Below are 25,925 nucleotides of genomic sequence, written 5' to 3'. Positions count from 1 at the left end.
CGGCCAATCTATATCTTTTAAGTGTGAAATGCTTTCAGAAAAATATTTCAACCAAAAGGGAGAAATGTGGAAGTTGTGAGCACCAAAATGGAGTCACTTACATCAAACCATAAAAAAATGAAGCTGGGAGGCCATGAAAGAGGGGCCTTCATGTACATATGTCTATAATAAGAACTGCTGCAATGGTTCTCTCAAAAACCACAAAAATGTTAGATATGATAATTCTGTGAAGACATCTCTCCAGCAACAGCCAATATTATCAATGAGTATTTGCCAACTCTTGTAATAAGCTTCTCTGGCCCATGAGGTTTATTACAAAGCTTACATAAAATTTCTCTTTTAAGATTTTTGCCTTCCTGATATGGTTTAGATTTGTGTCCCCACCCAAATCTCATGTCGAACTGTAATCCCCAATGTTGGAGGAGGGGCTTGGTGAGAGGTGATTGGATCATGGGGGTGGATTTCCTCCTTGCTGTTCTTGTGATAGTGAGTTCTCATGAGACCTGGTTGTTGAAAAGTGTGTGGTATCTCCCCTTTGCCCTCTTCCCCCTGCTCCGGCCATGTAAGACATGCCTCCTTCCTTTTTGCCTTCTGCCATCATTGTAAGTTTCCTGGGGCCTCCTCCAATCATGTTTCCTGTACAGCCTACGAAATCATGAGTCAATTAAATCTCTTTTCTTTATAAATTACCAAGTCTCAGGTAGTTCTTTGTGCTAGAACAAACTAATACAGTCCCTCAGCTTCTTTGGTGCCTAAGGTCCACCATAGCATGTGTATTTCAAATTGCAATTTATTGCTATTTCCTGAATACATTCTTTATTTTAGAGGGTCAGTATCTCTGTTGTTTAAGTTGACATAATCTAATGTCAGAAGCAAGATGCAAAGGCTCCAAGCCTTCTTTGGACTGGCGATACTTGAAATTGTGTATGATACTCACCTGAGCCCATTGTGATCTTCACTTGTACAAGTTGTCTTTATGCTGCGAGATAAGTCCTCTCTTGGTTTGAGCTCCCACCTTTTCAGTGAACTCTTACATTTTGGGGGATCTGCTCTTGTAAAGGACATCCTTTCTGGTGAGTATTCTTTTGGTTTAATTTTTGGTTTGGTTATTTATGCATGAATTTAATCTCATTAGGAAACAAGTTAAGTTGAAAAGACCAACTAGTGAACTAAATCAGTCTCCAAAATATATGTTTTTGGCATTTACCTGTTTATTTTGAAACTCTTTGTAAGAAATGTAAACCTGTAATGATAATCTCTGCTTTGTAAGGATATCTCCCTCTCTGACACCTAAAACACTAGATGCTTTCACAAAGCAAAAGGAGAGACCTAAATCTATCTATCTGTGTAAACTCACCCTTGACCATTTCATTTTGAATGCTTCCTATATATGCTTTTTTTCATCTCAACAAATAGTGGTGTTTAAGTTCTGTACCTTTGAGATTTAAATTTTCTACATTCCTTCACCTAAAAATCATCTCTTTGGAAGTACAAATTTTGGGTGGCCTAACTGACACTTGTTTATGGGCCAATTGAACAGATCATTAAAAGACAGATAGTCTGAAAGAGGGAGTAAAACTATTTGCAAGCCAGGCAAATAACAATTCTTAATGCAAGTTGTAAGTTCTTCCTCTGTCTGTATTTTTCTACGTGTGTGTGTGTGTGTGTGTGTGTGTATAATTTTTTTCTACCAAAATTCATAAACCGCTCTACTTAATTGGCTTACAGAGAAAACATAAGTGTTTAAAGTAAGAATTCTCTCAGAAAAACAGAAACTCAATTGCCTTTTGGCTTATGTGATGAAATAATCTTTGGCAGATAAAGCTAGTTTTAAAATTTGTTGGCAAAATAAAAACAAATATTTTCAGAATTGTCAGCATTAATTACAATGTACAGATACAGTTTTTAAACCTAAAGTTACTAGTGAAACAAGCTTGCTATTACTGAGATGTATAATGAATGTCTTAAAGCTATAAATCCACTCATAGTTGTGTTTAAGGAGGAACTGAAGCACAATTGTTAAGAACAAGTGAATTAGGTGAATATAAATTGACAAAAGGTTTATAATAAAGTCAGAATTTCAAAAATAATTTAGTGTGACTTGAAATCTTAAAATCATGTTATATTAAATTAAGTAACACTTTACTGATTTAATATTTGAGTCATTTCTAAGGAAAATACTGAAATATCAATTGCTTAACAGAAGTTTAAAATATATGTAATTTGGCATCTTGGTTTCACATGTTATGGAAAAGCTAAACATATTTGGGTCTGTTAATTAAAGGCATAAAAATTATTTTATGAGATGGTGTTCATCTGCAAAATACTAACATGATGCACTTCAAAATGCTTACTAATTTTCACTAGAAATTAAGGTTACTAAGAGTTGATTAATATTAGAGTAATTTAAACTAGAAATAATGAAGGGAAACAAATCTGTATGTGAGGGAAGGAAAACACATAAAGAAAGTTATGAGTAAGAGGTTGTGTTTTTGTTAAGGGAAAAAGAGAGTATTTTTTGTCTAAAAGTAGAATGTCTTATTGTTCCAAAAGGAAAAAGAGAAAAAATATAGACAAAAACTGAATAAGATAACTGGATGACAAATTTATAGAAAGTTTGTGGAAGATTAATCTTGTGAAAAGAATTTTATGTGTGACCAAGTTGGCTAAAGTTAAAAGGAAATTATTTATAAATATTTCTGAAAACTTGAGCATTATTATCAAAAGTACAGGAATGGAAAACTTGAAATTTGTCCCCTGTGCTAAAACAACAAGGTTTTCTTTGAGTATTGACCTGCTCTTAATAGAAAATAGTGAAATGTTTTCTCTACCTTTTAGATAACTGGCCTAATAAACCAAGATTTTTTGTTTATCAAGGTAATTTCTTATGCTTTATGCTCTCTTTTATTAGGTCTTTGATTACTTGAGAAAAGTGAGTGAGGTGGGGCCAAGATGGTTGACTAGAAGCAGCTAGTGTGTGCCACTCTCACAAATAGCAGAAAGAGTGGTGAGGTGAGTAGACACTAGCTCTTCAACCGGAACATCCAGGTGGACACATAAGGATTCATCAGTGACATAGTGTGACCTTCAGATCACGGAGAAGAGTGAGACAGATCAACCATTCACCCAGGAGTGGCACAGACCCAGGGGAATCTCCCTACAAGAAAATGGTGAGTGAGTGAGAGTCCCGTGGGATGCATATTTCTGCCACGAAACTTTGAATCCCTGGGCTCAGGAGATACCCCAACTGGGGTCTCCAGACCAAAACAGAGAGCCATGTGGAGTCTGGGTAGAGCTGCTTCTTAGGTAGGTGTGGAGTCCCAGTAGCATTTGTTCCCTGGGTACCACAAAACCAGGGGCTGCAGCTCCAGCAATTGGGAAGGCCAAGTTTTCTTGCATGCTCCCCAGAAAAGGGGCCAAGTCCATGGGGCTGAGCAGTGATAGACTGCAGACCTCACCACCACTGAACCTTGTAGGATAAGGCCCACTAGCCTGGGATGCTAGTGAGGCCACCCTAGTCCTCCTGAGTTCTCCAGCTGGGAGCAGCTCTACACTTCTCCGGCATGAAGCTCCCAGAGAGAGAGGCAGTCCACCTTTTTGCTGTCTCGCAACCCTCCCTCCTGCTGCTCTCAGGCTTGGGAGGGTGCACAGCAATTAGGGACTATCACAGAACCCCAGCACAGTGCATCTGGTGAACTTAAAAAAATCAACAAGTGAAAAACAAACAATCCCATTTAAACGTACACAAAGTACATGAATGGACACTTTCAAAGGAGGGCGTACATGTGGCCAGAAAGCATATGACAAAATGCTCAACATCACTAATCATTAGAGAAATGCAAATCAAAACCATAATGAGACACCATCTTACACCAATGAGGATGGCTATTATTAAAAACTCAAAAAATAAGAGATGCTAGTGAGGTTGTGGAGAAAAGGGAATGATTATACAGTGATGGTGGGAATGTAAAGTAGTTCAGCCATTGTGGAAAGCAGTGTGGCAATTTCTCAAAGAACTCAAAGCAGAAGTGCCATTCAACTCATCAATCCTACTATTGAGTTTATACCAAAAGAAATACAAATCATTCTACCATAAAGACACATGCACGTGTATGTTCATTGCAGCACTTTTCACAATAGCAAAGACATGGAATCAACCTAAATGCCCATCAGTGGTAGACTGGATGAAGAAAATGTGGTAGATATACAACATGGAATACTATGCAGCCGTAAAAAGAATGAGATCATCTCTTTTCCAGCAACATGGGTGGAGCTGGAGGCCATTATCCTAGAAAACCCAATACCATATGTTCTCACTTATAAGGGGAGCTAAACATTGAGTACATATGGACACAAATGGAACAACAGACACTAGGGCCTACTTTAGAGTGGAGGGAGGAAGGAGGATGAAAATTAAAAAATTACCTACTGGGTACTATGCTTATTATCTGGGTTATGAAATAATCTATACACCAAACCCCGTGACACACAATTTACCTATATAAATGCGTAAGTAACTCACATGTGTACCCCTGAACCAGAAATAAAAGTTAAAAAAAAGAGAAAAGTAAGTGTTCTCAGTATTAAAAACCTATGTTTTTGTTGACAATTATGTAAATTTCTACATTTATTTTTTGAAATCTTTTAATTTTCATTTTGGTTAGCTGTTATTGTACTCTGACAAAGTGTTTTAAACTGTTTGATGTTTTTGACAAACTTCCCAAAATAATATTTTAAATTAACTCTTTTTACCCTCAAGTTAATTTTGATATTTCTCATTTGGACCCCTGGAAAGATCAAAGAATGTGTATCTCACATTGTAAAGAGATATATTAAACTAATAAGACTTACTTGATATATTAAATTATATAGGGAGTATTGTCAAATACTAAGTGGTGCTAAACCTTCTTTAAGTTGTATTTCAGAATGTTATTGATATGTGTTACAAAATTATATTAAATTCTTCAAAATCTGATATGTTATCGGTCATAATCTTGGTTATTATCTTCAAGTTTTGTATGCCACAGAAATAAACAAATTTCTTTGTCAATTACATTATTATTATAATAAACTCCATGAGATTTTTAACCATGGCCACTCTAAGTCTGTCATCCACAGGGACTGATTGCTTTCATTCTTTTCTAAAAGCATTTGCAATCAGCTACAATAAAAAAATTGCTTCTTCTCTGAAACTGATGATCCATTAAGGTTTAACCCATATACTCCTCTATATACCTCTACAGCCTCCCCAAATCAAGTTGATATATTCCCCTAGCAGTCTGTGCAATGGAGACCAACATTAAATTCTTTTAGATTGTTTTAAATTACATTTTTGAACTTCCAGTTTATTACATACCAAGAGTTCATTACAACCTCCTTGTTTCATAAGTGGAAGCTATGTTAGGGTTGGATGTGGGTGCCATAATTTCTTCAAGGATCCTGGACAGAGACCCACATCAGGATCAGAAACCCTATGATAGCATTGCAGATCTCATGGCTCAATAATCCTTGAAGATTATAATTTTCATCCTATCAGTTGGACTTTCTGTCACTTTTCCTGCATTAAGTCTCCTGGTATCAAACAGAGCTCTGTGGTGTCACTGACTGAGGAATGGAATAGAGATGTCGACGAGGGGTCTTGATATCATTACTGCACAGAGATGTGAAAGGAGAGACCACTTCCTCACCACCCAGCTACTTCACTTCTCTCCCGGTATCAGCCCTATAGTTGGACCTAGGCTTTCAGAAGTGTAAGTGTGCAAACAAGTTTGGGTTGGACTTTAAGAGGACACTTTGTCATAGAAGAAAATCCAGTATCTCTAAGCTGGTTTTCTTTTCAGGAAAACATCCTGAGGGACCAGTAAGCAGGGAGATCCTTTTTCTAGTTTGCCTGTAGAGTTAGGAAGACAGTTGATTTTTCAGCCTTTTACAGGATGCTTAAACAAAGCTGTGTAATTACATAAGGTGAATCTTTATCTTGCCTAAGAAGATAAAGTGGGAATCTTCACTCCGCCAGGGCAAATTTCCAAGGAGCTCATTTATTCCATGTCTTTCAAACTTTCATGTGATACATTTCTCTTTCACATTGTTGCTGATTTCCAAATAGCTGTCAGCTAGTTTTTTTCTCCCCCTTGCCTATTCTTCACTATTTTGATAGCAAAGTTCATAGAATTAGGGGACTTAGAAGATGCTTTGTAAACATCGCCACAAAGGAACTGCTGAAATGATTCACAGGAAGACTGGTCAGTTGGGAGAAAGATCCTAAAGATGTTACACTGGTTTTCAACAACATGCTTAGAGAATTCTTGAAGCAGATAGGTGTCAACCCAGTGAAAACAACATTTTGATTTTTTTTTTAAAGTTTATGGTGATTGTGTAGGTTTCTAAAATAAGCAAATATTCAAGTCAAGAGATGTTTTGTTTTTTCTTCTGCCAAGAATGGGGTTAGGGGAGCAAAGACACAATTTGGGAAAGGACATATGTGCTATTATAGGGATCACCTTTAAGTTTCTGGGAAGGAATGGGCACGGGTGAGTAGGTTGGCTCAACATTGTCCTGCACTGCTCATTAGGACCTGAGACATGCAAGGGAAATGTGGGTGACATCAGGGCACCCAGGGCACAGCCCCACTAACTGCTGTGCTGAGTTTCTATAGCCTGCCATGTTTCCCTTGGTGAAGTAAATGAAGATCAAGGAGTCATTTTATGATGTCCTGGTGCTGAGAATAATAAATGTCTTGTTACAAACAGATGTAACAATAGTTTTTTTCTGGATTATTATCAGGGTGGTCAGCTCTGGATTAAGCCACCCACATCCAATTTGTACAATAATATTGATACATAGGGCTACACTTATTACTGCTGAAGCATTCTATTTTAATAATTGTGTTTTACTTCTAAAGGTTAAATAAAAGCAAAAAATGGTGCTAAACTATCAAACTGTTCCCCTATTTGTTTTCTCCAGTGTATAACATATATATGTATATATTTTATTTTATTGAAGATGCAGTAGGATACCTGCCATTTAAGAAAATAAATAGAAAATTTAAAATCCAAACAAATGAGAAGAAGAAATTCAGTACCCAAGAATAGGGCTGGTCCAGCACCACCCCGAAGTAGGCTGTGGTTTATGGAGTGAAGAGCCTTGCTCCCTTTACATTCGCTCATGCTCCCACACAAGGCTAGCAGTAGAAATGCTTGAATTCTGCTTGGCTTGCCAAGGGGACTCAGGAGTCAACCAAGGGAACTATTTGGCTCCACGAGGAATGGACACCTCAGGAGGCTTCCTGAACAGGGCCTAGTCAGGAAGTAGCCTGGATGTGTATAGTCATGGTCACCTCATGAAAATGTGTGGCAGGTGGCTCTCAGGAAAAACACCAAGTCTGGATCATCTGTGTGGCAGCTTTGCCTGGGGAGGTAACAGCTCCAAATTGAAACTGAACTGCATCCTACATGCTTTACCAAAGCAGTGATGAGAGTGATCAGTGCATGTGGTGTGAGTGGTAGGTGTAAAAAAAAGGGAATGTTTTACGCTCAGTGTTTCCTTTGTCTTTGGGCTACTCAATCTAGACAATAGGTAACCATTCTTTTCAAGGAATCAACCCAACTTTGCTGGCTTGGTTTGTGGTTTGTTTCATCCCTAGCTATGAGCATGTTTTGGTCTATAAACTTGGCTTGTCTCATAACACATTCCCTTTCTGTAATTTTTTAAATTTTTTACTTCCATAGGTTTTTGGAGAACATGAGGTATTTGGTTACATGAGTAAGTTCTTTAGTGGTGATTTGTGAGATTTTGGTGCACACATCACCTGAGCAGTATACACTGAACTCAATTTGTAGTCTTTTACCCCTCATGCCTTTCCCACTCTTTCCCTTGAGTCCCCAAAGTCCACTGTATCATACTTATGCCTTTGCATCTTCATAGCTTAGCTCCCACTTAAGAGTGAGAACATACAATGTTTGGTTTTCCATTCCTGAGATACTTCACTTAGAATAATAGTCTCCAATCCCATCCAGGTTATTATGAATGCCATTAATTCATTCCTTTCTATGGCTGAGTAGTATTCCATCACATATATGTATTTATGCATATATATATACATATGCATCGCATACACACACACACACACACACACACACACACACACACAAATATATACCACAATTTATTCACTCATCGATTCACGGGCATTTAGGCTGGTTCCACATTTTTGCAATTGCTAATTGTGCTGTTATAAACGTGCATGTGCAAGTATCTTTTTTGTGTAATGACTTCTTATCCTCTGGGTAGATAACCAGTAAGATTGCTGGATCAAATGGTAGTTCTACTTTTAAGAATTGTCCTTGTTTTTCTTTAAAAGTTAATACTTTTGATCACTATAGTTTGTTAGTGTTGGATTGTTTGCACTTTGGAATTTCTAAACTTTTTCCCTTCATAATGTTAAAACAAGTTATGTTAGATGCCCTTTCAACATGAAAGGTTTGTAGTTAAGATATTACATATATTTTATTGTTTATAATAAAAATCTAGACAAAAGAAGTGCCCAGTGTTAATTATAATATTTTGCACAGTATCTTTTTTCCCATGATGTGTTACTATCTACAATTTCATTAAATGCTGATGTTATTTTCTATTGAGATTCAGAAGCCTAGGGAGCTATGTGTTCATTTTGGTTATTTTTGTTGTTATTTCCCTGAAGCAAAAGACTACATGGCCTTCAGTGCAACAACCTCAGTCCAATTCTGAAGTTTATTATACTTGCTTGCCTCTTGGCTATTTAACTTCTGAGTGCAAATCATTGAACTCCCTAATGAAGTATTGTAGAGAATAAATTAAAATGAATAAAGAAAAATACTTCCTCTTCAAGGAGGTTCATGAAAAGGACTCTAACAAGTATGCTGGAATTTAGATTTCTTATGAGTTTAAGATTATACCACTGGACTGGGAAAGAATTTCCAGAACTCTAATGAAGAAACGATGGCTTCTTAAAACATCTAACCCAGATCAAGTAGAATAAGTTTAATGAATGGGACTAAACAAACTGATGGCAATATTTTCGAGTGACTTTTTGTTTAACACTTTGCTGTTTTTTAAAATTTTTTGTTTTCCAGATTTGAGAAAACTTTTAAAAAGCTATCTATAGCATACAGCAATTTGGTAAAGTATACTTTTATAAATAAAAATGGAAATATTTATTTTTTCTTCCTACCTGAGCCTGCAGTCTTCAGAGAGCTCTTATTGATATTTTTATTTTATGGCAACATAGTTATTTGCATAAATTCAATAAAAATCTATTCTCTTTGTAACAGGATAGAATTAGAAACATTGGTTATATTATAAATGGCTTGACTTGAATGTGATATTTGAGACTATGCATAGGATGCCTAGCTTCAAGGATTCCCAAGCTCACAGTGAGTGAATAAACATTTTTACCTCTTGACAGGCCAGGAACGTCAAGATATATTGGAGACCTCAAGAAGAGAGAAATTCATGCAAATTTTTAGATACTGCAGCCAAAGTCTGATGTTCGCCCTCCTTTGACTTCTGACCCTTGGAAGGCTTTTAAAAGTCTAATCTGAGATTTCTTATCAAAAGTTCCATCAAAATAAACTTAAAAACAGCCCATGTTTCATCCCTTTTCTTGCTACACTGTTGTCAATAATCATGCCAAGTTTCATGAGACTAAACTTATTCAGCAGACAAATTAGTCTTACTCTGATTATCTTTAGTAGAAATAGGGATGATTGTACAGAGAAAAATTATGTTTCTGAAGAAAAACTGCAGTACACCTGTTATTAGATTGTAGTTTTCTAGTTTTTGTCATCTATCTCTAAATTAGACAGGGCACTTAATTATTCTAATTTCCTCCAACATCTGGCTACGATTCTCCAACTAAGAACATAAACTGCCTTGTTCCTAAAGTCCTATAAATTGGAGCCAGAAAACTCCATGTAAATTTCAAGAGAGAAATCTCATGGCTATTGTGTGGGCTACAAAGAGAATTGACTAAAATGCCCCATGCTATACCCAGGAACATTCAAACTACAAACCAGAGTAAGAAGTTGATGACATCACAGCGTGGAAAGCTTTTCCCAAGACATTGTAACAAAACTGGACTCTTATCCTTCTTATTTTTTTTTTCTTGCTTATGCCTACATTTTTCACTTGGCAGAATAACGCTGTGGTTAGAATTTCACATTCAGTAGCTTCCGTAACTGAATGAAGTTTTGGATCTGTCGTGTCAAACCCACATCTTTACATGACCTAAGGGATCCTTTAGTCCACCCAGTGGGTAACTATGGCAACATCCCTAATGACTTATTTGACACGTTGGGTTTCATTGCAGGCTTCACTGCAAAGGCTATTGCTGCCCAGCAGTGCTCATTAAAGTATCTTGCTGAGTAGCCATAGATAACACAACAGAACAGGATGAGATAACTCTCAATTATCTACTGGTTGAACAAGAATGTCTGTGCCATTGCTAATAACTACATGCTGTACCTGAATATATTTCTCTGGGGAAGTCAAGACCTAATTGCATAAAATAGCAAGACAGGCTTTATGGCTACAACAGATCTCACTCAGTCTCACATAGACTTTTGATTCATTAGTTGGCTGCCTTTGGGTCCATGTTCATAGACAATATTATCATGTTACTATTAATTTTGTACTGCATCATTCTTTTTAAACTTTTTATCTGTTTCCTGTCCAACCTCTGCAGAAATGATGCATCTAACAGAATAACACTGGTCCAGAACTTCCAAATGGTAGTCAATGCCTATGGAACTGACAAAATTGAACTTAGCAATGAACTCCAGGCAGATTTATCCTGAGAGCCACTCCTTCTGAACCTCTTTGTTTCTTAAATGTGACTAAAAGGGTTTTGACATCTGCTCTTAGTTGCTGGCCATTCATCTCTGATGCAGGATCAGACTAACTAGGAAAGGTCTACTCCAGCACCAAGAAACATCAAAACCTAACTATAGGCTGATTAATCAGCAATGCTTTCAGAAAAAAGTCTTGGTCAAAAGGGGGAAATGTTAAAGTTACCAGCAAAGAAGTTGACTCACTTAAGTCAAACCACAACAAAATGGAGCTGGGAGAGTATAAAAGAAGGCCCTTCATGCATGGATGTCTCTAAAAGAATTATTGCAAGGACTCTCTGAAAACTACAAAAATTTTAGATACGACGCTTCTATGAAGACATCTTCCCAGCAATAGCCAGTATCACCAGTGAGTATTTGTCCATACCAGCAATAAGCTTCTGGGGCCAAAGAGGTTTATTTTAAAATAACTTACATGAACTTCACCTTTTTTTTTTTCTTTATTTCTTCTTCTTCTTCAAAAAACAAACAAAAGGGATATATGTGCAGAACGTGCAGGTTTGTATGTGCAGTTTATTTTAAAATAACTTACATGAACTTCACCTTTTTTTTTCTTTATTTCTTCTTCTTCTTCAAAAAACAAACAAAAGGGATATATGTGCAGAACTGCAGGTATACGTATGCCATGGTGGTTTGCTACACTTTTCAACCTATCATCTAAGTTCCCTCCCCTCACCCCCCCGACCTCCAACAGGCCCCAGTGTGTGTTGTTTCCTTCTCTGTGTCCATTTGTTCTCAATATTCGAATCCCACTTACGAGTAAGAACATGCGGTATTTGGTTTTCTGTTCCTGTGTTAGTTTGCTGAGGATGATGGCTTCCAGTTTCATCCATGTTTCTGTAAAGGACATGCTCTCATTCCTTTTTATACCTGCATAGTATTCCATGGTGTATATGTACCACATTTTCTTTATCCAGTCTATCAGTGATGGGCATTTGGGTTGGGTCCATGTCTTTGCTATTGTAAATAGTGCTGCAATAAATTTATATATGTATGTTCCCTTATAGTAGAATGATTTATATTCTTTGGGTATATACCTAGTAATGGGATTGCTGGGTCAAATGGTATTTCTAGTTCTAGATCCTTAAGGAATGCCCATACTGTCTTCCACAATGGTTGAATTAATTAACTTTCCCACCAACAGTGTAAGAGCATTCCCATTTCTCCACATCCTCTCCAGTATTTATTGTTTCCTGACTTTTTAATAATCTCCATTCTAATTGGCGTGAAATGGCATCTCATTGTGGTTTTGATTTGCATTTCTCTGGTGATCAGTGATGTTGAGCTTCTTTCGTATGTTTTCTGGCCACGTAAATGTCTTTTTTTGAGACGTGTCTGTTCATATCCTTTGCCCACTTTTTGATGGCGTTGTTTGTCTTTCTCTTGTAAACATGTTTAAGTCCCTTGTAAATTCTGGATATTAGATCATTGTCAGATGGGTAGATTGCAAAAATTTTCTCCCAGTCTGTAGGTTGCTTGTTCACTTTGATGACAGTTTTTTTTTTTTTTTTGCTGTGCAGAAGCTCTTTAGTTTAATTAGATCCCATTGTCAATTTTGGCTTTTGTTGCAATTGCTTTTGGCATTTTTGTCATGAAGTCTTTGCCCACCATGCCTATGTCCTGAATGTTGTTGCCTAGGTTTTCTTCTAGGGTTTTTATGGTTTGGGGTTTTACATTTAAGTCTTTAATCCATCTTGAGTTAATTTTTGTATAAGGTGTAAGGAAGGGGTCAAGTTTCAGTTTCCTGTATATGGCTAGCCAGATTTCCCACATTATTACTGAATATGAGATCCTTTCCCATTGCTTGTTTTTGTCAAAGATCAGGTGGTTGTAGACGTGTGGTGTATTTCTGAGGTCTATGTTCACCTTCATTGGTCTATATGTCTGTTTTGGTACCAGTTCCATGCTGTTTTGGTTACTGAGGCCCTGTAGTAATGAAGTCAGGTAGTGTGATGCCTCCAGTTTTGTTCTTTATGCTTAGGATTGTCTTGGCTATATGGGGTCTTCTTTGATTCCATATGAAATTTAAAATTGGTTTTTCTAATTCTGTGAAGAATGCCAATGGTAGTTTGATGGGGAACTTCACCTTTTACCCTTAAAAAAGCTTTGGCTCCCCCAGCTTTTTCAAATGTGCCTATGGTTCACTACGGTACGCATATCCCAAATTGCAGTTCATTGCTCTTCCCAGATAAACTATTTTGAAAAGTCAGTCTCTCTGCTGTTTATTTTAATAATTTTTAATAGAAGTACATCTTTCTTAAAAGCATAGCAAAAATTTTAAGTACATTCACAATAATAATAATTAGGAAACAAATGATCATTGCTTTGATTTTAAGAATTATGAATTTCTTTAATTTTTCAAGTTGAAATATAGAATATGTTTTATTTAGTTACCAATTTATTTCTGTGTTTTTCATGAAACAATTTACTTTGGTAAGAAATTTCAAGGAATCTGTGGCATAAATACATATTTGGTCAATGTTCCTTGACCCAAAGTATTAAGGCTGGGTTGTATTTAATTCAGTGACTAAGTAATTTAGTCAGGTTATTCAATAAATTAATGAGGTAATCATCTATAAATTGTTATAATCTGTAAATCTATAAATCATATGTAAAATTTTATTATAAAAAGCAAATGAGTCTTTCTAACAATAGCTAGTTCCAACAATAAAATAACTTCACTTTTAGTTAGGAAGCCCGTATTACATTTCTAAATATTGAAGTCTGTGCAGTAGTTAATGAACTTTTAGTCAATTATTGAGAAAAAAACTTTTAGTACAGTAGAAGATATAAAAAACATGATTGAGCTCAATTTCTCTTTTTTAAAAAATCACTGATTTCTTGGTCAAACTTTTGCTTCTTTTGGAACTTTTGAACTTTGTGGCCATGTGAAATGGCACTCTGAAACTTCTAGTAGACTCAAATTGAGGTAACTTTCTTGCTCACAACAATTTTATGTCCAGTTTCTAATATAAGCCATTATTTCTAACACATGCCATGGTTCCATGTTTGAACTAATGTTAATACCACCTGCCCCTACATGACTCAGTCTGAGCACATCCCTGGGCCACATCAAGCACCATGGCAGATTAATCATTCCTTATGGTTTTAACAGGCAAGCTGGGGAAAAAAAATAACTGTCTCCTCCAACTTTGGTTATGAGTGAGTTTCTTACCTTTTAATGGTGAAAAATAAACTTATCTGTCATAGGAGAAAATAACATTACACTCATATGGAAGCAGAGGTAAGAAGTGAAGCCTTAGTCACTATGGAGTCCTGTCCCTGGTTCCACTTGCCAGGACCCTTGAGATGTTCTGCTTCCTAGAGAGCATCCTTTGAATCTTGATATCTCCAGTATCTTCCAGTTACTACTCATTTAGCCTAAAGGTCTTTTAGTTAGAAGTGTTGGCAATTGAAAGAGCTCTGACTAAAAATGCTACTCTATCAAACCAGTTAATTTCATTTAAATTTTAATTTAGTTGGCATAATTAGGTAGCAGACCTAGTGACTTCAAAAATGTAGAGAATCAGCACCAGATTATAACATGACCAAAAAAGCATCATCCTACAGTTACTTATAAGTTACAAAAGAAAATTAGAAGTGCAAAAACTTGAATCACAAATGTAATTTAGTTTCAGAAATAATAGGACAACTTGGCATGTACCTTCTGATGTGTGATAAATAACACACCACTTGAAAAGTATTCCATAAAAATGTTTAACCTAAGGGGGTTATACCTCTAAACCTAATATCCAGTATGCAAGAAATGCAGGAACACATGGCAAGTTACTCCACACCAGCAGGAAATTATCAAACAAATACAGGATGTAGAACATTCTACGCAATAATAACTGACCTGAACTTCAAAAAGTCCATCTTAGTTTAAAAAGTGGTGAGATTGTTATAGATAAAAAGACAAAATGATATGATGACTTACCAAACAAATGTAAAATATGAAATTGATGAGGTACTATTTTTTAGAAGTATATAAGGGAGAATTGTGAAGAACTAGGAAAAGGTGGATGTAGAGAACACATTAGATATTATGGAATTAGTATAAAATTTTCATAGTTGTTAAAATGATTATTGTCAGTGTTTTCACAGTTTGGGATACTGAAAAGACTCATAAGACTCTGTAGAGCATATGCACATGAGGCTTTTAATACAGCAGCAGAGGATGATGGAGTAAAAGAAAGCAAGGGCAGGCAAGCACCATAGACTCTGGCAAACATTTCAGGTGCTTCTATCCACGGCTGTAAGGGTGTGTGTGTGGGGTGTGTGTGTGTGTGTGTGTGTGTGTGTGTTGTATTGTGTGTGTTGTGTGTTGTGTATGTGTGTTTGCATAGGACATACTTCATCTCTGAAATACAATCCATCAAGATTTTGTGAGGAATTTTGACTTAGAAGCAAGGTCTCCCAAATTTCCAGGTGAACCTTTTGTCAGGCTGCATGCCTGGTTATACCAGGTGTAAGCCATCAATACATAACTAGCCACAGGAGTTTCAAACTTTAAACAGACTGTATTTAATCTTGCCCTAATTTTGGCCAGGAATCAGTACCAGACTTTCAGATGTTCTGGGAGATAATTATAGAGCTGTCTCAGTCCAGCAGTAAAAAATAAATCTTACCCATTGGCACTGTGGGAGAATGCCCTAATTTATTGGAATTTCATGCTGAAATGTTTTGGGCCAAAATATTCAGATATCCCTGATTCTACCTATCTAAAGAGATATTTAGTGAGATGAGTAATATATGGTAATATATTAGCAATTACTAAATATAGGTGGATATTATATTAATCTTGTGTGAAATATTCTTTTAAATTTTCATTATGTCTGAAAAATCTTCACAATAAAAATAAGGAAAATCAATAAAGACTCCTGCTAAGTTGTTCTGTGATCTTAGTACAGGACATTATTTTAAAATTCTTCAAAAGAAAATATTTTGGTATTTAATAGATTACATATTTATATGAGATCTTAGCAACCTCACATATTTCAAATTCTCTTTTCTAGATACAATAATGCTGCAATGTACATACACATATATTATATATATATAATATACAATGTCTAAATTTTTGTACAATGTGAATATATATGAATGTAATATTCATATGTAATATTAATATGTATATTATATAGTCATATTCTAAAGTTCAGGTATTAAATTGAGTCAAATCTGTTTACCATTCCTCCCTCTCTCCCTCCTTCCCTCCCTCCCTTTTTTCCTTCCTTCGTTCTTTCCTTTCTTCCTTCCTTCCTTCCTTCTCCCCTTCCTTCTTTCCTCCTTGCTTCCTTCCTTCCCTCTTTGCTTCCTTCTTTCCTTCCTTCTTTTTGTTAATTTAGTCATACTGCAGACAGTTACTTTGTGCCAAATACTGGACAATGTTCATAGAGACAATGAAGAATAAAAAATTGTCCCTGGCCTCTGCCAAGCTTACCACTTGATGGAAGTTATTTCCAATTTAATTGATGGAATGTAAAGAAACCTGGCTTTTTAAGATGAGGTATCATACTTTTAGTAACAAAATCAGATGATATGTATTTTTTAAACAAATTTAAAAATAAAGAGCATAACGTTTTCACATATATGTGCTGTTCAAGCCCAACATTTGTTACCTGAAACTCCTGAGATTGGAATTTATAACAGATCGTATGCTCAGAAACACTCATAGAGTTTGGGATAGAACTCATGATAAAATACATATTCCCGTTATATATCCTCAGTGTATTTGGAGAATAAAACTCTCAGTAGTTCAAAGGTGATCAAATAAGTTTTCACTAACAAATGATTTTAGGTCAGATTAGAATTTAATATCAAAAAGCTTAAAATAAAGAAAACCTTTGAGTTGTTGGTTGAAGGCAATGGTTGGAGAAGGATGTCGATATATTTGATTTATAATCTATCAAGATTATCCATTTTAAAAACTTGTTACAAGGATTACAACGAGAAAAGGCAGAGCTAATAACTGGGTCACTAAATTCAGTAAAGGGATTCAGGCTAGGCTTCTCAGGGAAAGCTTTATTTGAGCTATTATCAGAAGGATGAATAGAAGTTAATTGTCTTGTATAAATTTTAAACAATTTCGTAGATATGCAGATTTCACGTTTACCTAACTTTTTTTTCATCAATTTTATCATGCATATGGAGTGTGATCACTAATTATTACTACTAAAATCTATTTCTAATAAAGTTAACATTTAGATATCTGAATGTCTGTCTCTTGAGCACATTTAATCGTACAGTTGACTTGGCATTTTCACTTTCTATCCTGCATAAGTAGAACAATTACTAAGACCAAGGTAATGCTTAGCAAAAGAAATTGGCAATATCCTCAGAAGCATATTCATAGCTGTGGTCCAACAATATGATATTGTCCACACAAAGGGCCATCTCCCTGAAATGTAGTTAAAATGTACGTTTGTGTACAGATGAGTTTGAACAAAATAATAGAAAAAGAAAACTTTACAGAATAGATAGGATATTGGACATCTGGAGAAAGTGTTATTTGCAGAAAACATTAAAATCCAAAAGAGATAAAAAATCTTTTTTTTCAAAACAGAGCTAGTTAATTATTGTTCCTTGTGTTGAAGCTCATTAAAAAGCTTCTTAAATTATCATAAAAAATTCACATTGTAAGTTAAAATTTATTTCTTTTTATGTGTAAGATAGATTTTTCTGCATAATTTTCTAAGACAAAACTGGAAGTCATCTTTATACAATTATATGTTCAGTAATTTATGAAGATAATTGAATAGAAAAATAATAAAAGCAGAAGTACTTCAAACTGTATTTAAAATAATAGTTTCAGAAGGATACAATCTGGAGTAGATTGTAACTGAGGTATGCTGTCAAAAATATAGCCACTAATTCATCGAAAAATTTTATCCATTCATTAGAAAATATTTATCGAATTTCTTCTCCCTACTAGTCACTGTGTTGGCATCAGACATACAATTACGAGGAGGGAGAAATGGCCCCACTGTATTGAACATACATGAGAAAATAAACACACACATCAATAAAATTATTTCCAATTGTGAAAAGTGTTTCACAGGAAAGCAACAACAAAAAGGGCCTCAGAAAATAAGTAGTGAAGATCCACGTAGAATAGGGAAGACTTCTGTGAGGGAGTGCCATTTAAACAGAACCTTGAATTATAAGAAGAGGTTACTAAAGAGAAGATGGAGAAAAGACTTTGAAAGCATATGCACCATTCCTGAAACAGTGTAAGCCAGGAACATTTTGAGGAATTAAGAGCAGTTTTGCTTGCCATAATGAGCTAGTGATTTGAGAAAATTAAGAGATAAAAATAGACAAATTATACATGGCCTTATAGGTTGAGATAAAGACTTTGATTGTATTCTGTGTGACATGGAGATCCATTGAATAATATTAAAAGGAGAAGAAATATGGCCTAATTTCCACTACAGTAGAATCTGCTGGGAAAAAATAAAAGTGAATAAGGGATGCGGGAAGTGGAAGCAGGGAGAATATTTTTGGAGACTGATTTTCCTCAGATATCAGTTACTATCCCCAAGTTTTCTCATTCCAGTAGTGATGTCATCATTGCCAATTACTGAAGCCAGGAAGTTAGGAATCATCAGTCTTTTTATTTTGAATTAATGTGACAGTAGTAGAGAGAGAGAAAAAAGTAGGCATGCTGTATGTTATTTAGAGGATAAGATCTATAGATTTGAAATTGATTTGGCATAAACCCACAGGAAAGTGAAGAATCAAGCATGTATTCTAAGCTTCTGGCTTGGGCAAGTGAGCAATGAGCAACGTCAGCCCTGTGACTTACTAGATTTTTACTGAGGTATACTTTGTAATGTAATAGCTGCGAGAAACTGAATATCACTGAAATTTAGAAAAGGTTATGACAATGTCATTGGGTTAATAGATAGCCTTTTCTTACAAAGATTTGTAAAAAATGAGAGGCCCTAGAAATTTGCTGTGTATATTATGCATAAAAATATCACCTCAAGTAAATTCGTTTGGAAAAGAAACTCAAAGCAAGGCCAGACAAAGAAAACAAAAAGAAAAGAAAAGAAAGGGAAAGGACAAGGAAGAAAAGGCAAGAAAAAACAAGACAGACAAAAAATCGGAAAAATATGACAGAGAGAGCAAGAATTGTATATATCATAATTTTAAAATATTTTAAATTTATAAAATTATTTTTTGACTTTTTTTTAATTCAAGAAGACCCTGGATATAAGTCCATCAGTATATAAATAATTGCTAAGAACTGGGACTAAATTTTAAATAAACTACACTGTTGAAGAAGCCAGTATTTTCAAGAAAATTGACCAAAAGGTATCCTTGTCTTCATTTCCACTGACATCTTATGACTGCCATATTTTTTCAGCTATGGCTCTTTTTCTACCAATGGCATGTCACAAAAATGTGTGAACCTCTGGTCACTATAATTATTCATACCAATATTGCATAATTTTACCTCAGAATGTTTTTTCCAACTACATTCTTTTTCCAGGGGCATTTATATTCAATGTTTTTTCCAGGGGCATTTACATTCTGAATACTGTGCCTCAAAGTCAAACTGGTTAGCATTACAATCTTGTCTGGTATTATATATGCATTTATTAATGTACAAATTGACCCTGTAAATAGAATATATTTGTCAGGAGTTTTAGGTCTTGTGTTCCTAACACCTAACAATAGATACTTGTTGAATAAATTATGAAAGGGAAAAATATTTTTTAAGAAATTTTGAAAACTTAAAAAGGAAACAAAGGTGTCACAATGGAAACAAAATTTCACTTTTTTTTTCTCTGAGTTTAGAGTAAATCTCAGATTCAAACACATCTAAGGATGTACAATTATCAATTATGTAATTCCAAGGGAAAGTAATTTGTACTTACAGGTTAGATATGATAATTAATTCACTTAATTCTACTCATTTGCTTTAAAAAAAAAAGAGGCTGTCAGAAATAATACATCACAGTAAAACCTCCTATCCAACAAGAAAAGATTGTATTTGGGAAAACATTTTCATAGACCTAAATTTAGTAATGTTTCCAACTTACATTTCACCAGTTAAGCTTCCCATTAGAAAATGTGTTTGTATGACACCAGTTCCACTTGCATTTTTTTCCCATAGGTTTCCCAGCAGATGTTTACAATCCTTTAGTGATGTTATAGCCAGAATTGTATTAGGTAATAATATAAAATCCCTAAATTTTATGTACAAACCTTCACTGATATTTTTTAGTTATCATGAAAGAATCCTTGTATTTATTTCTATTCTAATTCTCCTCATGTCATTGGTATTTTATATGTATTCATTGTAAACATGTGTTGAATGTTCTAAATTTATACAAGCAAAACAATGTACATATTCTAGCGCTTAATATTTTCCCTCTCCGTTTTTTTTCCATGGCTTTCTCTTTCTTTCACTATTGCAAACTCTGACCCTGAGAGGCAAGAGTCATGACCATTTAGTAAGATGTATCGTTGAGTATCATAAAATAGTTGGATAGTCTGCTATTTTTTTATAGTAGCAAAAATAGAATGTTCATATGCTTGCCCATGATTTTTATACATTTTTAAATTTGTCTACCACCATGCCTAAATTTACCAAATTAAGTCCATGTATATAAAACATTTGCACAAATGTTACTCAAGTTGTCTGAAATAAAAATACATGTATTTTGAAATTTAGAGCACATGACACTAAAAAATGTATAGCTCCGTTAACTCACCTTTTGAACAAATTTCAGCAAGAAATTTCAGAATGAATATAAAAAAATTAAGAAATATTCTAATATATAGTAGCTGAAAAGTTTACAGAAGTAAAGAAGAAAGACACAAATTAGTAGATTCTGAAGAATTATCTATATGAACCCATAACTATTCTTTTTATTTTGGATATTCCATTGTTTCCTTATAATTTGTTTATAAGTTTCCTTATAAACAAATTATAAGGAAACAATGGAATATCCAAAACAGAATATGCAAGCCAATTAACAATCACCATTTTTACCAACAAACATATTGAAAGTCAGAAAATTGTGGAATATCTTTGAAAGGCTAATAAATGATAATGGCAAATCTAGAATTTTATGTCAATTAGATTTAGAATTCAAGAGCAGATCAAAATAGGGACATCTTCAGACAATCCAAAACCTGAGGGTTTACTAGCAAGACTAGTAACTTTTACAGTATATACTATAGAATAAAGGATAATTAACTGGATGTAAATTCCAAAATATTACAAGAAGAAAGGATGTGAAAAAATATATATAAGCAATCACAATTTTATTTAACAAGCACACCAACAATATGTGATTTGTGGGAATAAGAAAAACAATGTAAATATAAAATAATGAACAATTTGTAGCAAATATTTTTAAATAATTGCAATTAAAGAGCCCTAAGACTTTGTATTGTTTGGGCTTGGTGTTAATAAACTTTATATTTTATGTTAATAATGTTTGTTAGAATATCAAAATTGCCTAGCAAAAGAAAACTGATAATGTGAATAATTTCCAAAATAAAAGAGATAAGTTACAAAAAATGTTAAAGTAAACAAATGCAAAACAAGGCAAAAAAAAAATCAAAGTGAGAAAGACCAGCAAAGTGAATAAAAGGAAAAAAATATGACTTTAAATATAAAAAAATAAATAAATGAAAACCTAAAAAATAACATGCAAGTTGCCAAAAGAAAACAATTTACTTGACAGAATAAAGGTCGTTAAAGGATTTCTTCAGCTGGTGAGCACCAGGCAAACCTGAAGACTAGGTGGTTCCAGACTGAAGTAGGATCAGGCTTCTAACAGAAGAAGAGGAAGTTGAGTATGCCTGGTTTAGGCTGGACAGATATTTTCTGCTTTAACTGAAGTTGAGTTTAGGTTTTTGGGTTCTTTTCTGTTTGTTTTTGTTTTATCTGTTTATGTTCCACTTTCAGAGTCTCATTATCCATCAGAACAATATTATATGAGAACAATCTTTGCAGTTGATGGGCTAACCACGTTTCCTGGGTGGGGCAGGGGAAGTAGACAAGAATAAAAATGAAGTGGATGTAAAGGAAGAAGGCAAGGGGCAGGGGATTATTACCCTCTAGTATGTTTGTTTTAATCACTTGACACAGTTACTAGTTTTCAAATTTACTAAATATTTTATATGATTCAAATCATTAACTGAGAAATTTATTTCAAATTCAGTGCTCTTTGCAAAGTACTGGCTAGATGTTGGAATCCAAAAATGAACTGTGAAAAAAGGCCCGTGTCCTCAGGAACTTATGTTCAGAAGAAATGGAAAAACAAAATTAAATAAGTGGATAAATACATGTGTGTTGTTTTACTAAGACCTTATTTATTAAATATTTTGCTAAGCCTATAATATTAAACCAGCTATTTATATATCTCTATATAACAATGGTTCTAGAGTCAGGAGGTTAACCTTGTGGATTCCTCAGTGACCTTGAGTAATCACTCAACCAAAATACATTTGTATTTAAATACGAACATACGTTCGAACATTATGTTGTTACCCTAGCCACTTCATAAAATACGTTCGAACAATAGGTTGTTACCCTAGCCACTTCACAAAATATTTGAAAAACACATTGATAGATAATTTGATGATTCTATAAATCTGGTAAATGAATTAGAAATATTATAAAAGGTTTTTCTGAGAGGATACCATCGAGCAAAAAGAAAATGACTAGCATTTGACACTATGTAACTTTAAATCTATATTTCAGGGATCTCTGTCACTTTCTTGGGGAACTGAATCACCTATTCCTACCTAGCAGCATGAAAATGAGTTGAATCTCCAGGTTATAGCATTTGAAGGCATGCCTGAGAGGAGCAGATTCAAAAATCAATAGGTGGTTGATGTTTTCTGTGGGGAGCATTCCTACCTCAATCCTGCTGCTGTGACTCATTCCTAAACAGCTTTGGGGTCTACAGTCCCCCTTGGTACCTGCTGGGGATTTGTTCCAGGACCACTACCAATCCTACCACCATCATCCCTTCATAGCAAAAGCCAGAGATGCTCAAGTTTCTTATATAAAATGGGCTAGTATTTGCATATAACTTACACACACCCTCTTGTATACTTTATATCATTTCCAGATTACTTACATTAATAGTACTGAATGCAATATAAATGCTATGCACATAATTGTTACAAGGATTGTTTTTTATTTGCATTGTTTTATTGTCGTATTTCTTTTTAAAAATTATTTTTGGTATTTCTTTTAACAAATATGTTTGATTCATGGTTAGTTAAATCCACCCACAATGGAGGTATGGAGGGTCAACTGTATTCAGGAATTTGCATTAACAGACTTAAGAGCCTAGTAGATTCTTTGCTTAAATGAACTCTGTGCAGACACAGCATTCAACATTTCTATTTTGATACTTTAAGCAGACTGCAGTGTTTGACTAGCTATTTCAGTAATATGCAATAATCTTTACAAAATAGACATAGGTGTTCTGTGACCCCAACTTCTCTGAAACTCTAAACTCAATTATTGGATCTATTGTGGTGTTTCTGATCAGATTACAAGATGAAGGAAGCAATGCAACTTGGCCTAATGTAATGAAAAATATTGCTATCTCTCCACTGATTATTTTGGATGATGGGAGAGCTGTATAGCCATTTAACTAAAGAGGAATCCTTTCAGGAACTACTCTGAAGTACTTTAAGAGATGGAGATGCTGAAGAAAAAAGATTGAAAACAATTGGCTTAGCTGTTCGGAGCATGGCAAGAATGTAACTATAATCTGTCATTGTGTGGGCAGACAAATTGCCTGAAAATTGAATAAATTGGAAATCACTGGAAGGCAGCTATTTTGTCCTTGGGTGCATTAGATATCTTGGAAAAATGTTATTAAATGGTGAACAATTGCTATCGAAAAGTTTCTAGTTGTTTGGAATATAGAGTTACATAAAGTCAAGATTCTATTATTATTCTAATAATAGATAAAATCCGAATGTAAAGAAAATGTTTCCTATGAAATATGTAATTTAATTCTTATCAGAGCAATACTTTAAACAATTATTTGATTAGCCTGTGTTTTTGAATGTATATAAAGTAAGCAATAACCTTATTTTCTCCTCTTTGTAATTTAATTCATTAGAAATTGAGAATCTCAGACTTCTCTCCAGCCCTATTAAATCTGCATCTTCATTTCCAGGTCACTCATATACTGTTTAACTTTGAGAAGCACTGCTGTATATTGTCTTGAGAGTCCACACTATGAAATAAATTGGCCCTTATTTACTACTCAATTGAAATTCTTCAAAGACTTTCTTAAAGTTTCTAAATAAGTCCCAGTTAGTGGAAATGAACTGAATTTAGTTTAATTTTTTTTATCATGTATTGCTGTCCAAAAGAAGAAAGCTTATTTCTGCCAACTTCTTCTTATCCTCAACTTCCAACAACTGTCACGTCTGTCTTCTTTCTTTTTAATATTTTCAGGTGAATTAGAGGTTTGTCAACCGTAAGAATGAAATATATGGTTTATGGCCTATTTTTATGTAACTGGTCATTCTGAGATCTGGAAAATACTACCTGTGTTTATCTGCAACTAAAATCTAGACACCTGAGCCTACACTGCATAGCGAAACAGGTCACTAGAAAAACACAAGCAATTTAGAAAGGCTTTTAATATAGAACAGTTGCATTTTGTTTCTATTCATGTCTATCGCTTTCTCTTTTTTATTCTAAATTGCTTTATTATATTCTATATTTAATATTGTATCATTAATATGTCAATAACAGTCAATAATAATTGAGGACTCAGGTTTTGTCAATACACTGATTTATAATTAGTACAATATGTTATGAGTTTCCTTCGCACATTAATATTATCAGCTCTTCATTTTTTGTTGTTCACAATATATCTTCAACTACCTTTTTATTTTTAGGCAATGTACATATTACAATTTAAGAATAACATCTTCTTTGTTAAATATTTATTTCCACCCCTTTTCAGAAAATTAGATGGTTTACACTTATTGTTAGAAATAATATAAAGCTTTTCTGGTTTTGTGCTTCTAAATAATATTAATATATTCTTTTGTAATTACAAAAACTCCTTGTTTTTGTTTTGTAATTACTTTCTCAATAAAATAGAGCTGCAAATATTTTGTTCCTTTAAATATTTCAAATAAATAATTTTCATTTATAATAAAAAATATAAAATATGCCAAAGAATTTATTATTTCAAAAAATATGTCATTCACCAATTTGCTTTTAAATTTGTGAATACAGTCTCATTTTATTTTAATACTTTAATCATAGATCTTAACTTTTTTATAATTAATTTTAATTTGTATTTAACATGGTAATAATATTTTTACTTAATTTTATATTGTTGGGTTAGTAGTCACTGTTAGTACACATAACTATTTTACTTTTTCAACATATAATTTTCATTAATCTTATTCAGATATAGTTCATTTTCACTATTTTTCTTCAATTGGAAATATTTCATATTTTAAAGACTTCCATTCCTAACAAATGTGGAATACAACATTTTTAGCTTAAAATATTTTTCAAAACAAAACAGAATTTTTCCAGTCTTCACATATAAAACTAAAGCAACAAGCTCAAGTCTATCCAGACATTTTATACTTCAGAAACGAAAATATTAATCTTATGTGTTTATGGCGGATGTTTTTCTTATAATTTTAGTTAAAAAATATTTGTAGATTTTTGTAGTAATATAGTCAGAAAATTAGTCTGCATTTTTATCTACAAATTAAACAGTATTTTAAAAATTAGTTCAGGAAATTTTATTTTATATTGTATTTTAGTCTGTATTTGAATGACATTTAAATTCTTAGATTTTCACTTTAGATATGGGAACTCAGGTGCTTAATTCTATCCTCTTTAATTTTATATCTGCGATTTCTTCTGCTTTGTTTTCAGTTCTATTTTTTTCCTGCACTGCAAAAGAGTTTCTAAAGATTGTATTTAATATTACAAGCTTCATTTAGTGCTCTATCATTTGGCATTTACATTTTTACATAGTTTTAAAATTATATCTATTTCTTTGTATTTTT

At 33.9% G+C, this 25,925-nt stretch overlaps 1 protein-coding gene and 1 long non-coding RNA gene across 2 annotated transcripts in view; one reads left to right on the top strand and one right to left on the bottom strand.

Moving 5' to 3' along the window:
- The window catches only part of LOC129534205 (uncharacterized), a 53,675-nt gene extending 44,053 nt beyond the window's left edge, over window positions 1-9,622 (top strand). Inside the window, exons 2-3 of the long non-coding RNA XR_008680678.2 lie at window positions 2,912-3,170; window positions 9,443-9,622. This is a non-coding gene — a long non-coding RNA (uncharacterized lncRNA). The remainder of the gene's footprint in view (window positions 1-2,911; window positions 3,171-9,442) is intronic.
- LOC109027415 (uncharacterized) overlaps window positions 1-25,925 on the bottom strand; it is a 104,440-nt gene that overhangs the window by 63,657 nt on the left and 14,858 nt on the right. The gene's annotated exons all lie outside the window — the stretch shown is intronic.

This window comes from Gorilla gorilla, chromosome 5, assembly GCF_029281585.2.
Source record: "Gorilla gorilla gorilla isolate KB3781 chromosome 5, NHGRI_mGorGor1-v2.1_pri, whole genome shotgun sequence".
Lineage (NCBI taxonomy): Eukaryota > Metazoa > Chordata > Mammalia > Primates > Hominidae > Gorilla > Gorilla gorilla.
Note: the sequence above shows the minus strand (reverse complement) of the source record. Positions and strands in the feature narration are given on the sequence as shown.